General features: G+C 45.7%; 1 protein-coding gene and 1 long non-coding RNA gene across 2 annotated transcripts in view; one reads left to right on the top strand and one right to left on the bottom strand.

Moving 5' to 3' along the window:
* The first annotated feature begins 276 nt into the window (after positions 1–276).
* On the top strand, positions 277–3,297 carry LOC308577855. Its single transcript, XR_014003722.1, has 3 exons — positions 277–336; positions 536–1,370; positions 2,221–3,297. It is a non-coding gene; the product is annotated as an uncharacterized lncRNA (long non-coding RNA).
* Positions 3,298–5,206: 1,909 nt separating this feature from the next.
* Positions 5,207–13,942, bottom strand: part of LOC308577829 (tigger transposable element-derived protein 1-like) — a 280,142-nt gene continuing 271,406 nt past the window's right edge. The window contains exon 2 of the mRNA XM_081178219.1: positions 5,207–5,349. The gene's annotated coding sequence lies outside the window, so the exon portion shown is untranslated. The remainder of the gene's footprint in view (positions 5,350–13,942) is intronic.

Here is a 13,942-nt window from a genome sequence, read left to right as displayed (position 1 = left end):
GGGCAAAGGGGGACCTGCCTCTCCCCCGCTTTGCTCAGGCTCAGTGATGCGGCTCTCTCTTGCATCTTCCGAACCCTGCATCCCTTCCCCACTGGAGGCGGGGCTTCCCTCCTCGCCGGAGGAAGAGCTGCTTCACACGATCTTCGATCTTCGGAGGCTCCCTGTAAGACAACTGCCTTTCCACCTCTCGTCTCTGAGCTGATGGCAGTTTCCTGTCAGTGTCTTTTGCGGTTGTTGTTTGTATTGAAAAAATGATTAAATAATTTTTAAAAAAGAAAAGAAAGGTTGGCAGTAGTTTTGTCAGTAGTTTTGCAATGTTTTAGATGGCCCAGTCCTGTTTTCAAATACAGTGGTACCTCTGGATGTGAACGGGATCTGTTCTGCAGGTTGCGATTTGCCGCGTCTGAACATGCGTGTGACGTCATTTTGAGCATCTGCGCATGTGATGAAGCCCGGAAGTAACCCATTCTGTTACTTCCGGGTCGCGGCAGAGCGCAACCCGAAAACGCTCAACCTGAAGCAACTTCAACCTGAGGTATGACTGTACATGTACGCTAAGGTCCACATCCAGACTTTTACCAAAGTGTGAGCAGATGGTTTGCAGAGAAGGGTGTGGCAGAAAGAGGCATCAGCTTATACAGTAAGTAGTTACATGATAGGGCTTTAATTCCTTATACAGCTGATCGGAAGGGAAAAAGCCAAATACTCTAGCAACTGGAGTATGGGAAAAGGACTAAGGCCTGTTCCTTTAGTTGAAAACAACCTTTGAACACTGCTGCCTGAAGCTACTCAATAGAGTAGGTATTTGCAGGATAGGGGTGTGAGTCTTAGCTTACACAACTGATACGGAGAAAATACAGTACTGAAAACGTAATATTATTACTTTTTAATAGTTGTTCTTAATTTAGTACTAGGGCCACCAAGTTTTTTCATTTTGTTTACAGCTTCTGCACCTTCAAGAGAAACCGACCATGTGGACAAAGACACTCTTCTTATAATTTTGTATCCAGTGGCAATAATTTCAATGGCTTAAATTTCTGCCATCTTGGGCTGCCTTGAAGGCAGCTCCTGCTCTAAAATTCCTATTCAGATACTAAAATGTCAGACTATAAGCAACAGCCTAACTTTTCCCCACAAGAAATTCCATCTAAGAGAGCACAGTTCCCAAGGGATCTACATTTCACTCGTAGGAAGGGAACACTAAAAGAATGCCTGCACGCCAAAGACACAGCCACAAGAGAAGCAAACTTCCCATCTTGACTGCACTGGGCACTGGGTTGGCTACCCTGTGAGGTGGTGCCTAGAGAAATGTGGCTTCTTGCAAATACAGCTGAGGCCTGCTGCGAGAGAAGAGGTGAGGCGTTCCCAAAGTAAAGGAGGGATTGAACTCTGATTAATAAGAATACACACAGAGGCTTGAACCAGCAAGACTCTGGGAAGGGTGCGTATAATAATCTCTCTCTGTGTGCCTCCACCCCTTGGCCCAGGTTGTTTTATTCACAAAAGAACTTTTACAGAGTGTTCAAAAGAACCAATCAGATTTCTTCTGAGCATTTCAACAAACCCATGTGGGAACAAAGTTAAATCAAAAGAAATTCTTTTAACTACAAAGACTACTACTCTGAGCATGCATACATAATCTGAGAGTAAATAAAAGAGGACTAGAGAAACTCCGGAGATCACAAACAGGAGTAAACAAGAGAGGATGGGAGGATGGCAAGGAGATAGGCATCTTTATCACCTTCCTGTGAAACTATTTCCTGGCCCTAAAATCAACATCCTGAGATTAACATATTGGAAAGGCTACTTCAAAGAAGCTTGCCCACTATCTTTATGGCCCAGGACGCCTGCCTGTCGAAGCAACTGGCAGTGTACGTGACTGGTCAAGAAAGAGAAATGAAACAGGGATGCAGAGGTGTGGATTGATCAAGAATCATATCAAAATAGTTTAAACCCAGTCAACGCAATGCTTTCATTGCTGATACAGATGGTTTACTCTCTATTTGTTATAATTCCTCACAGTGGCGTAGCGTGGGGGGTGCAGGTGGGGCCGCCCGCACCGGGCGCAACATCTGGGGGTTAGGGTTAGGGGGCACAAATCCACGGGTTAGGGGGCGCAAATTACTTGCCTTGCCCCGGGTGCTGACAACCCACGCTACGCCACTGATTCCTCATATCAATCCCACCTGATCACTACAAAGAGGGCTGGGGGGGGGGCAGGAAAATGTTGTCTTGATGCAAGCACCGGAATGTTCAACTGTCAAAATGCAACAAAGCTGGGGAGAATTGCAGGCTCCCTTTTCAGGCATGCTCTGCCGGGCCTGCTCCATGCCCGTTGATGTGAGGGTGAGAAGGAATGGACCCCTGAGGGGCCGGAATGTTCTCTATCATGGCAGCCGCCAGAGGCATGGCTAGACCTTCTGGGGAGGACATGGTCAGCTCCTGTCTCCAATATGCTTCACACAGCGGGAGGTCGTTGGTGTCACACAGACTGTAGCTTTCCCCGAATGAGATGCCCGTTAAGGAGAAAAGGACAGTGAAAAGCCACAAGAGGGAAAGATAGAGAGAGAGATACAGGAGGGAGAGAAAAGGAGAAAAGCAAGACAGAGGCAACAGTGTTAAGAAAACAGCAAAAAAGTGAAAAAAAGCAACAGCTAAGGTTAAGAACACAAGAGCCCTCCAAGATCAGGCCAAAGGCTCATTTAGTCCAGCATCCAGTTCTCACAGTGGCCAACCAGATGCTAGTTATGGGAAGCCCCAAAGCAGGAAGCAAGTGCAACAGCACTCACCTTACTGGTAACAACAGCTAGTAATCAGGTTATACCGCATCCCCTCCAAGGTTTTGGGGAAAGGGAGTCTTTCCCAGCCCACACTGGAAATACCAGGGATTGAACCCAGAACCATCCTCATACAAAGGATGTGCTCTGCCACTGAGCTATTGTTCTTCACCTAAAAGTAAAGCAACACTTCAGTCCTCATGATACTGAAAGGCAACATAGGAAACTACCTCATCCCGAATCACAACACTGGTTCATTGATCCCAGTATTGTGTACTCTTCCAGCATTTTAGATAGGGAGTCTCTGATAGCCCTGCCTAGAGATGTCGGGGACTGAACCTGGGGCCTTCTGCATGCAAAGAACATGCTCCGCCACTGAGCCATACTCTCCTCCTTAAAAAAAAAAAAAAGATGCTGCAAGTGTGTAACCATTTATCTTGGTCCTTCTTGCTTGTGGAAATCCTGCTCTGAAGCAAACAAGAGGTGCAAAAGAAAATAAAGCAGTGGAAGACTGCTTTTTGGAAGGAGAGGAACAAGTTTTGCATAAGATAAGCGGTGGGAAGGTTTTCCAAAACAAGCTGTGGGTTTGCTTAAAAAAAAATGTAGTTATCAGCTGAAATGACAATTATATTTCCCCATACACACTGCTGTTTTATTTACAATAAAGCTTGCAGCAAATATTTTTAATGGGATATATGTGTGTATAATATAATATAATATAATATAATATAATATAATATAATATAATATAATATAATATAATATAATATAATATAATATAATGGCATAACAAAAGACTCCTTAAAATATTGCTTTGTTTTGATGCATCTTAACGTTCCGAAACTGGAAACTCATGGTCCAGTCATTACAGACAGAAGAAAAAATGCTTATTATGTCCAATCCTATGTATCTTTACTCAGAAGCAAGCTGTCAGGTGTGCATGCAGGAGCCAGGCCCTGTGACCAATAGGTCTCTGCAGGACTGGGGCCTTCCTAAGTTTGTTCTGAAGAGGCAAGGCATGGCCAGACAGGTGAGGCCAATTGGTAACTCACAGCACCTGGTGGCAAGAGCCAGGAAGGGATATAAGGTCAGCATTTCCCTTCGGCTCTTTGCCACAGCAACACGTCCCCTGCCTTACTGCGTTTGATTCCTTGCTTCTTGATCCTTGGACCCCTGACTTCGTGACTCCTTGCTTCCTGACCCTCGGACCCTTGGCTTCTTGACTCCCGGCTCTCTGACCCTTGAACTCTTGGCTTGCTGACCCCTGGCTTCTGGACTACCATTCCTGCTCCCACCCCGCTATCTTGCCCCCGGTCCCGACATCCCCAGCCGGGTCTTTGATTGCCCGTGAACCGGACCGTGATGCAAGCCCCACTCTATTCAATTGTGATCCCTTTCAGCTAAGGGTGCGTATGATTGCATCCTAAACCCCAAAGTTCCATATCTTCTCAACTGCAGCCCTTCAGATGTTGTTGTTTGACTACCACATGCTTGTACCATGCATCCGATACCACTTTAAACAATTATGGCTTCTCCTGAAGAATTCTGGGAGCTGTAGTTAAGGGTGCTAAGTACTATTAGGAGGCCCTTGTTCCCTTCACAGACCTACAATTCCCAGAGTGGCTTAACAATCAATCCCTCTTCACAGGGAGCTCTGGGAATTAATTGTAACCCTGTAATCTCTGCACCATTCGAAAACTACAGCTCCCCTAATTATTTGGTGGAATCCATAACTGTTTAGCATGGCATCATAGTGCTTTAAATGTATTGTATGAATGTGGCCTAAAGCTGCCATCTTCATTTATTATTTATTTCATAAAATTTATACACCACTTGATTGTAAAAAAAGCTTCAAAGCAGTTTAATCCCACTTAGCTAGGAACAAACCCCACTGAATTCAAGAGGACTTCTGAGTAGACATGGTTAGGATTGCAGTTTACACTGACTAGTGATTAGGGTACTCTGGGCAGTTCAAGATCCAATACAGTGGTGCCCCGCAAGACGAATGCCTCGCAAGACGAAAAACTCGCTAGATGAAAGGGTTTTGCGTTTTTTGAGCTGCTTCGCAAGACGAATTTCCCTATGGGCTTGCTTTGCAAGACGAAAAACGAAAACGTCTTGCAAGTTTGTTTCCTTTTTCTTAACACTGTTAATACAGTTGCGACTTGACTTCGAGGAGCAACTCATAGAGTGGTAGCCTTTTTTGAGGTTTTTGAAGACTTTGGTGATTTTTGAAGCTTTTCCAAAACTTCTTTTGCAGCCATTTGGTAAGTTAAACTTTTAAAACTTTTTTGGGGTTTTTTGAATTTTGGGTTGGGGTGTTTGGAATTCAAGGACTTGGTGTTGGGGAGGGGTTTGCAAGAATCTGGAAGCTTATTTTTTTCTGCATTTTTATGATTTTCTGTGACCATTGGGCCACTCTGCTATTTTTTTAAAAAAATTCTGGATTTGAGTTTCTGTGTGGTGGGTGGCTGGGGGAACAGTTGAGGAGGGGGTTCTTCAGCAAGAAGCAAAGAGTGGAAGAGGAACCTTCTTCGAGTTGTCCCCCAGAGTCTTAGAAAATGTACTGTACCTGTACACTTTGTTGATTTTTAAATGTTTTTCTGTCATGTTTAGAAACTTAATTTATTGTTCCTTCAATTTTTGAAATGCTCTTTACAGTATGTGTGACTTTAAAGAGCACTTAATAAACTCTTGTACCAATTTTGGCTTTGTTTGGACTTTTTTTGACCATAGGAATGCATTAATTGAATTTCAATGCATTCCTATGGGATTTCGTGCTTCGCAAGACGAAAAATTCGCTAGACAAAAAAACTCGTGGAGCGAATTAATTTCGTCTTGCGAGGCACCACTGTACCTGTTCCTGTTTGCAAGTCATTTAGGTGACAAGATCACAATGCTGATGAGGGAGCAGGAGAAAAGCTCACCTCCACATCTCTGTGGAGAAAGTCCTAGTTACCGTATTTTTCGCCCTATAGGACGCACTTTTTCCCCTACAAAAATGAAGGGGAAATGTGCCTGCGTCTTATGGGGCGAATGCAGGCTTTCGCTGAAGCCTAGAGAGCGAGAGGGGTCGGTGCGCACCGACCCCTCTCGCTCTCCAGGCTTCGCGGACCTCTCCGCAAGTAGCGGGAGCCAGCGCTGGGCTCCCACAGCTTGCAGAGAGCTGCCTGTTTGGGGGCTGGGGTCGGGGGAAGCTCGGGCCTCCCCCGCCCCAGCCCCGCGCCTGGGGGGGAAAATAATTTTTTCCCTTTATTTCCCCCCAAAAAAACTAGGTGCGCCTTATGGGACGGTGCGTCCTATAGGGCGAAAAATACGGTACATGGTGTGCTTGCCCTCCAAAATGGCCACATCTCACGTCAAACATGAAGTACTCAGTAAAACAGCTTTGGGGCCCAGATTCTTTGGGTGCTGGGAATTTAGGGATGCTTTTTAAAACAAGGACAGTTGTTATTTTCACACACACCCCGCCCCCGCCCCACGTCAGAAGCAGGCAATTGTTGTGGTTACTATAGGGCAACTGTCCATGGCTTCACTTGTACCTGGAAGACTAATATTCTTTCTCCAGCTCATAGAGGTTTATTGAGATCTCATCATGCAGGGTAATAAGCTTCTTGTCACATTCCTCCTGAAGGCTGCGCAACTGCTGGTTCTGCTGGTTGATGGCTTCGTTGATCGAAGGGAAGTCACTGAGGATCAGGAACTGTTTTAGGTCAGAGACAAGCTTCATAAGAGACTCACCAGCCCAAACCTAGCAGAGACATCCATATTCAAATTATTTATTGTATACTATTTATACACCACTAGATCATAAAAAGAAAAAGTGTCAAAGCGGTTTACAAAAAGAATAAAACAATGAAATCCTAAGTAAAAAGAAAAATACTACACTACTATTTAAAACAGGGGTAGGCAACCTAAGTCCCGGGGGCCGGATGCGGCCCAAACGCCTTCTAAATCCGGTCCGCAGACGGTCCGGGAATCAGCATGTTTTTACATGAGTAGAATGTGTGCTTTTATTTAAAATATATCTCTGGGTTATTTGTGGGGCATAGGAATTTGTCCATTCCCCCCCCCCGAAAAATATATAGTCCGGCCCACCACATGGCCTGAGGGACGGTGGACCAGTTCATGGCTGAAAAAGGTTGCTGACCCCTGATTTAAAACATTCAATGAATAATTAAAGTCAATGACAAGCTGAAAACCAAATTAAGATGTGTCTGCCTTCTACATGTCTGGACAGGCTTACCTAAACAAAAATGTTTTTGGCAGTTACCTTGGAGTACAATGAGGGCACCTGCCTGATGTCAATGGACAGGGAGTTTCAAAGCATCAGTGCTGCCACCCTAAAATATTAACTTCTTACAAGTGCAGAACAAGTATTACAGGGCATTTGTAACAGTGCCTGTTTGACAGATCAGAACAGTCCACTGGGCATATATTTGGTAAGACTATCTTGCAGGTAAACTGGTCCCAAGCTGTTAAAGGCTATATATACTAACACCACGAACATGGCGCAGTAGCAAATGAGCAACCCTTGCAGGTTTCTTAGCTTGGGTGTTATATGCTGACAAGGTCTTGCTCCTGTCAGCAATCATGCTGCAGCATTCTGCACTAACTGCAGCTTCTGGAATGAGCACAAGGGAAGCCCATATACAGCACATTTCAGTAATCCAATCTTGACATACAGCCACAAATTACCCTGAATGTATAACAACAACAACAACAATTTATTGCCCACCCTTCACTAGCAGGTCCCGGGGCATATTAAAACATTCAGTTGTGTGGTTTTTGTTAAGTTTTTATTAGTTTTATCAGTTTTTATTCAGCTTTTATCAGCCTCAGTATTTTATCTACAACATTTGACAGCTTTTCCTTAACTAATATATTCACAAAGCTTGAGTTAAAAGCTCAAGTTAAAAGTCTTAGAGAAAGTCTTGGGAAGTCTTGGAGAAAGCCTTAATTAGCTACAGCTCGACTCAGTCTACCAACTACTTATCAGCAGAAGTGGAGATTAATTGCTCTAGTTTGGGAGGACGCCAAGCTTTTTGATTTGCAGCAGAAATTACCGCATTTTTTGCTCTATAAGACTCACTTTTCCCCTCCTAAAAAGTAGGGGGAAATGTGTGTGCGTCTTATGGAGCGAATGCAGGCTGCACAGCTATCCCAGAAGCCAGAACAGCAAGAGGGATTGCTGCTTTCAGCGATCCCTCTTGCTGTTCTGGCTTCTGAGATTCAGATATTTTTTTCCCCTGTTTTCCTCCTCCAAAAACTAGGTGCGTCTTATGGTCTGGTGCATCTTATAGAGCAAAAAATGTAGTAGATAGATAGATAGATAGATAGATAGATAGATTAGATAGATTCTTTATTGTCATTACACTAGTGCAACATTGCACAAGTGCAACGAAATTGGATGCCATCCCTTAAAAACAACAAAAGCAAAACAACAGCAACAACCAAACAAACCACCTTCCAGCCACACCCACACCCATCAAACTCCCAGATCTCACTATCGAGTTACAGCATTCAAAAGGGCCACAGCTCTTGGATAGAAACTGTTTTTCAGTCTATTTGTCCTTGACTTGATGTTTCTATACCTCCTGCCAGAAGGCAGTAGTGCAAACAGGCTGTATCCCGGGTGAGATGGATCCTGCAGGATGTTGTTTGCTTTCCTAAGGCAACGGGAACCGTACAGTTCTTCCAAAGGTGGGAGAGGGTGACCAATAATCCTTTGGGCTGTGGTTATGACCTTCTGGAGCACCTTCCTCTCCCTAGCTGTACAACTGGAGAACCAAGCACAAATACAGTATGTAAGTATGCTCTCTATGGAGCCTCGGTAGAAGGACACCAGCAGTCTCTCACTCAGATTGTTCTTTTTTAAAAGTCTGAGGAAATAAATTCTCTGCTGGGCCTTCTTCACCAGAGCAGTGGTATTTGCGCTCCAAGTCATGCCCTGATCCATAGTCACTCCCAAGAACCTGAATTCCGCCACCCTCTCCACCCGTTCCCCGTTGATATACAAGGGCTGAATGTCCGCCTTTTTTTTCCTGTAATCCACCACCAATTCCTTGGTCTTAGCCGTATTAAGAGCCAGATTAATAGCGGCTGCATCTCCAGGAAAATGACTAGGTAGGAAAAAGAAGTGACCGGTCTCATCTCCACAAGTGAGCCCACAGCAGAAGTGCAAGCAGAGTAAACTGGATGATTTCATAAGAGCACAGAATTCAGAACCTACCACATCCAACAGAGCACATTCCCAGGTAGGTGGGGACGTTTTAATGGGTGGAGATCACCTAGGGGAGAATGCTGAGACGAGCGCCCATGAACTTGTTACGATATTTCCGTTCCACCTTAAGAAGGGAGCAGGTTGTTGTGTCACAGCCTGCGTATTTCCTGTTCACAGGAAGTTTCTGTTTTGTCTATAGCTGTTGTTTTTTTCTCTCTCCACGCCTGGACATCGAAGCAGGCAGTCATGTTTTCTTTGTTCTGACCAACGCTGAATAAAGTTGTAAATAATGCTCTCCTGAGTGCATCTTTCGTTGTGCGAACTCTGCTGAAAGAGCGTGCACAAGCCCTGGAATGTGGCAAGTTATTTCTGAGGCTCGTGTCGCTAATTGACTGATACTGTATCTACGGGAGATCGATGGATCGTCCGGAGGCGACATGGAGTCATGATGGCCTTAGTCTCCCTGGCAGTATCCCAACAGAACTATCCCATGAACTACTATCAGAGGGGGCACCACTCTATGCAGAAATACTCACGGACCACTGTCTGCTGACTGCAAGAACAGTGGAGGAAATTAACAGCAAATTAGAAAAGGTAACGTCTCTTTTGACTAAGTTGGTGCTTCTGGCGACCAGAAATAGCTCCCTCAATTCTAAAGAGGCTGGCCACAGCGTTGCCCTCCCCCATGACCATCATGTACAGGGGTGTAACTGGTCTGGACTTGATAACTGAGTGACTACAAATAGTAAAAATAACAATAGTGAAAGTAGGGACCTAATCCTACAATGCACTGAAGTAGATCTCGATATATATCCTTTCAGCGGTAAGCTGCCTTACTGGAAATCAATTGACAGCGTGAAGAGAAACTTTAAGCTTTTACTAAACATCCAGTGCGACAATTTGATCATGATAAACTTGCTTTGCACGGACCCCCAGCACACTAGACTCATGCTGACATTTTCCGACTCGGCTACTCCTAAAAAGCTCCTGAAATATAGGGCCCTCTTACAGGACTATAATATTGATTTGAGGCACGTTTTTAAAGACACAGAACGAAAACAACTACTGCCAAATTTGCCGTATAGCCGGACCAACCCCAAGAAACCAACACCCTCTCTGCCAAAGGGCTTTTGTCATAGGTCTGCAATTCATTCGGAAGGGCCGTCAAAGATGGATACATGCGGTGAACCCAACCGTAATACTCCCTTGGAGAGGAAAACCTCAGAGCAAATAGGCCAAACACATAAAGAACGCCAGCCCAATCTAGACAAGTCAAAGATAGAACAATCCATCAGACCTCTGGCAGATCCTGAATTTCACCATTCTTTACCCCGGCTGGAATCTATTCAGCCAACGACAAATGACGCTCCTCCCAAGGGTAACGTGACAAAGTCAGAGATAGATCTAATTGTCTTCGACGAAGCCCCCCCCCCCCCATGATCTCAGCAAATCAGATAACACTGTCTCCAGGAAAAACTACAGGGGAGTAGAATTCTAACATTGCTCCAAGTTCTAGTGAACTCACCCCTCAAATCACCAACTCGAGTTCGATCAAGGAGATGACAGTTGCAAGTTCAAGAAGTAATGACACCAGGGTCAACAGACTAACAACTGACGCCCCAGAGGTAGTGAAGGAAAAACAGCAGGAACAGTCTGGGGCGCCAAGTGATAGCCAACCTTCCGACATGCACCTAGATTGACTTTATGCCATGGCTGGGAACCTGGTGCAACATTCCTCTTTGAAGCTGTTATCGTGGAATGTGGCAGGGTGGTTTTCTAAGCTGTGTCTCCTTGACTTTGCAAAGTTAATAAGGGCACATGATATAGTCTGTTTACAAGAAACCACGTCATTACATCACATTGAACTTGCAGGTTTTAATGCCTTTTCAATTCCGGCAACCAAAAGCCACAAGAAAGGTAGGCCTTCGGGTGGATTGTCTTGGACTTTATTGGCCTGACTTGACTCCCGCTAATTGATTTGCGATCCTCAATTAGCGATTTATGGCCGCCCGGCACACTTCCGCTCCGCAGCTCTCAGTCACGCCTCAGCAGAGTTTAACACAGTGGTGAAAAACTGTCACGTAGCTTGGCTTAGCTTCCAGACAAACACACAGAGTACAGGTATGTCTATTTACAGTCGTTTATTCCAACAAATCTCCGGAAAAACCAGGACTGCTTGCAGCCATTACAAAACTGCTCCTTTCCCCTCACAACACAGAGTGAGAATGGCAAACTCCTCCCAAACTCCTCCCAGCTTCGAAAACTGACGTCAGAATGGTGTGGCATCATGGGAACAACTTAACCTGTTAAGTTCCAAACCCAACACCCCTCTTTGCCGCACATTCTGACAAGACCCTTTTGAGTTCAACACCTTCCCCTTTGCCTTGTGCCCCTTCCCGGCATCTTTCCCAGGCACCTGTTGAACCCCTTCAACACTCCCAGAATCACACTGTGCGAATCTTGCCCACGCACTTGTTGCTTGGTATCTTTCAGGTGGGACGCCCTTTGTTGTGCGACTAGACCTTCTGGGCACAAACTCAGATGTTACCTCTGACTCACTGCCACCAGGAACTGTGTCCTCAGCATCACGGGATTCCCCCTCTGACTTAAAGCGTTTTCGAATCCTCTCCATTACACTCACAGGAGAACTGGGTTCGCTTTTGGGTGTTCTCTTAACATCTTGTGGAGAAACTATAGATACCTCCTCCTGTTCCTGACTTTGGTCAGTTACCTGATCGTCATCATCGGATTCTGAATCCTGATCTTGGACCTGGTCCTCATCACCGGGATCAGCCTCTGCCTCCCTTTCCTCAGAATCAGATAGACATTCTGAGAGCACATCACGCATGACAGCAGTTTTTGACCTTTTATCCTGCTCATAGAACTCAGCGTGTTTACTGATCAGCACCTTACTCTGATCACCCGATGGAAATGCAAACCTCCATGCACGTGCTTCTGGCTCATACCCGCAGAAGATCATTTTCCGGAACTTGGATCCATCTGGCCCCTGCAAAGCAGTAGGTACTGGCACAGATGCACCTGACCCAAACATACGCAAAAAATGAATCTGGGGTTTCCTGCCATGCAACAACCTAAAGGGTGTGTCACCTACTAGTGAATTGTAGGTACGATTCCAGGTGAAGCCCACATACTTGATTGCCTCCAGCCAAAACTTTGGAGGTAACCCAGAATCTTTCAGCAACACCTGTGCAGCCTGGATCAGAGCCTGACGTCTCAGCCCTGCCACCCCCCACTGATTGGGTGAAGTCACTGTGTGACGTATCCCTTTCTTGCGAAAGAACTTCTGCAAAGCAGAACCTGTTGACTGGGCTCCTCTGTCACTTGTGACAGCTTGCACTCTGGTGGAAAACCTTTGTTCCACCTCCTCAATCCATCCTTTGATCAGCTGTGCTGCATCATCCTTGGATTTGAGACCGTGGGTCCAGGAATTCTGCGTAAAATCATCCTGCATCGTGAGCAGAAACCTTGACCCTCCCAGACTTGGTTCCTTTACAGGACCCCACAAATCTATGTGGACCAGTTCAAAAGGTCTTGTGGTTACCCTCTCCACTTTTGGATAACTGCATCCTTTTACCTTTGCCAGTTTGCAAGTTTCACAATTTACAGCATATCCACATTCTGCAATGTGACAACCTTTGGAAACCTCAGGCAACACCTGTAGTTCTTCTAAAGAACCATGAGCTGTCCTAGTATGCCAAATATGGGCACATGACGCATGATTGGGAATTGTAGCACGCAGTGCTTGTGCTTTCTCAACCTTCCCATCACCCTCCAGAGGCGTTTTAAGAATGAAGATTCTGCCCCTTTTTAAGATGAAGATTCTGCCCCTTTTTAACCTTGGCAAGCATCCTCCCTCCTTTGGAGATTGTGCAGACATCATCCTGAAAACAAACCTTTAACCCCCTTTTTAGCAAATAAGGTACAGACAAAAGGCAGTGGTGCATCCCTGGAACGGTACAACACTCCATCGTCTCCTGTAAAATAGAAAAATGCACATTTACAGCATTAGTCACATCTCTTTTCTGTCCATTTGCGAAAAGTACAGTCTTCCCAGCAGGAATTGCCTTGCAATTCCACATCTCGACAGCAGGAGTCTCTGGAATCAAATTGCAATTAGCTGCAGAGTCAATTACAAAACAAAGCTCTGAGCCTGTGCCACAGCCTTGCTCAAACAAAGCAAGACTGGCCGTGAGTTGATACGTCTCTTCCTGGCACCTGGCACGTCCACCAGCCTCAGTCCCACGTCTGGTTGTTTTTCCAGACCGGTTGCCATGGAAACCCGACTGATTCCCATGAGAGGTGTCCTTGAAGCCTTCCTGTGCAGCTGCCCTCGCTCTCTGTGGGCAATCTCGACGCAAGTGTCCCGTTGCATTACACACGTAGCAACGACGAACTCCAGTGGAAAAACACTGCCCGGGGCTCTTTTCAGCTGGCCTGGCCCTCCTTCTTCCGGAAAAGCACTCCTTGCCAGATCCGCCCCCCCTGAACTCCACTCCAGTATGCACAGTGGAAAACTTTTCAAACTTACCTTTGGAATTCTCCGCCCCCCGACTTGCTCACTAGCACTCCTTGAGGCTAAATCATCAGGAACAGGGGCTCCAGCCATCTCTAGGCTTTCAGCTTCCATCTGCCCTTGGCCCTCTGCTGAGTCTTCACACAGACGTTTTAGCACTCGCCAGGCCTCACACGCAGATTCAATGCTTTTCAGGTGATGTTGCAAATTAGCATGAACACCTGCTCTCAACATGCAGACCTCAGCTCTCATAGCTTTCTCCCTCTGCATTTTCTCCTCCAGAGAAACAGATTGCAGTATCTCTGTATTTCTGCCATCTCTGTCCACCAGTTGCACTGGCTCTCTCTGGGAAATGTCCCAAATTTCCGTGGCTAAAAACCACGCTCTCACCCTTCTTGCCCAGGTATT

This window comes from Podarcis bocagei (genome assembly GCF_964188305.1).
Source record: "Podarcis bocagei genome assembly, chromosome: W".
Classification (NCBI taxonomy): Eukaryota; Metazoa; Chordata; class Lepidosauria; order Squamata; family Lacertidae; genus Podarcis; species Podarcis bocagei.
Note: the sequence above shows the minus strand (reverse complement) of the source record. Positions and strands in the feature narration are given on the sequence as shown.